The sequence below is a fragment of the Nanorana parkeri genome, unplaced genomic scaffold (genome assembly GCF_000935625.1).
Source record: "Nanorana parkeri isolate BGI_ZX_2015 unplaced genomic scaffold, ASM93562v1 scaffold2148, whole genome shotgun sequence".
NCBI classification, from domain to species: Eukaryota; Metazoa; Chordata; class Amphibia; order Anura; family Dicroglossidae; genus Nanorana; species Nanorana parkeri.
Window position 1 is genome coordinate 5,526 of NW_017308416.1, and position 886 is coordinate 6,411.

Sequence of the window (886 nt, forward strand, 5' to 3'; positions counted from 1 at the left end):
GAGACCAGCAAGATGGCAGCTTGGGCCGCGACCAGAATATATGAAGGATGTCCGCAGGGGAGGAGCCACATCGCCAACATCTATCTGCTGTATCTGAGAACATGATATGCAGGACATGGGGGAGGGGAGGGGGTCTGTACCACATACTCGAAATCTTGCTCCCGTATTCCCGATAAGAGCCGGAAAATTCCAGAACCCTCCATCGGAGAAAGGAAAAACCTCCGGGTGGCGCTCCCACCTACCGGGATTTGTACATTCTTCCTCAGAAAGAGAGGACGAGTGAACCTAGAGGAGGGGGCTGGGGCAAGTATTGGGTCCTCTGCCATTCCCATTAATGACGGCCATGGGGATGTTCTGAGGAAGTGAGAAGCTCCCGAAAAACCCGGCGATAATACGATGTTCCCAATCCCAACAACCGGAAACAAAGGATTCGATTGAGACGTAGCTCGGGCAGTCCGCCACGGAGGACCTATAGTTGGGTGAAGCTTGACCTTCCCGAGGCTTTGGACCGGGACACCGCGGCAAAGAGCCCAAAGGGAGATTTGCTCCACTGAAAGCCATCATTTCAAGTCAGTGTGCCCACACCAGTCCATTATTCGGGCTTAGTGTGTAGCCTGATGATACCGATACATGTGTGGGAGCGCCATACCACCATAGTCCTTGGGCCTGCCCAACACGTGCTGGTTCCGAAGCCCGCACAAATTTGGATGTAAGAGATTGGACTAAATGTAAAACGACGATGGAGGAATAATAACAGGAAGGGACAGCAGAAGGGGGGGGGGGCGTTTGCATTTACGTAAAAAATAATCTAAATGTGCATACAAGGGACGATATCGCGTCAAATAATGGGGAAGACGTGGAAACCCTATGGCTGGAGCTAGATATG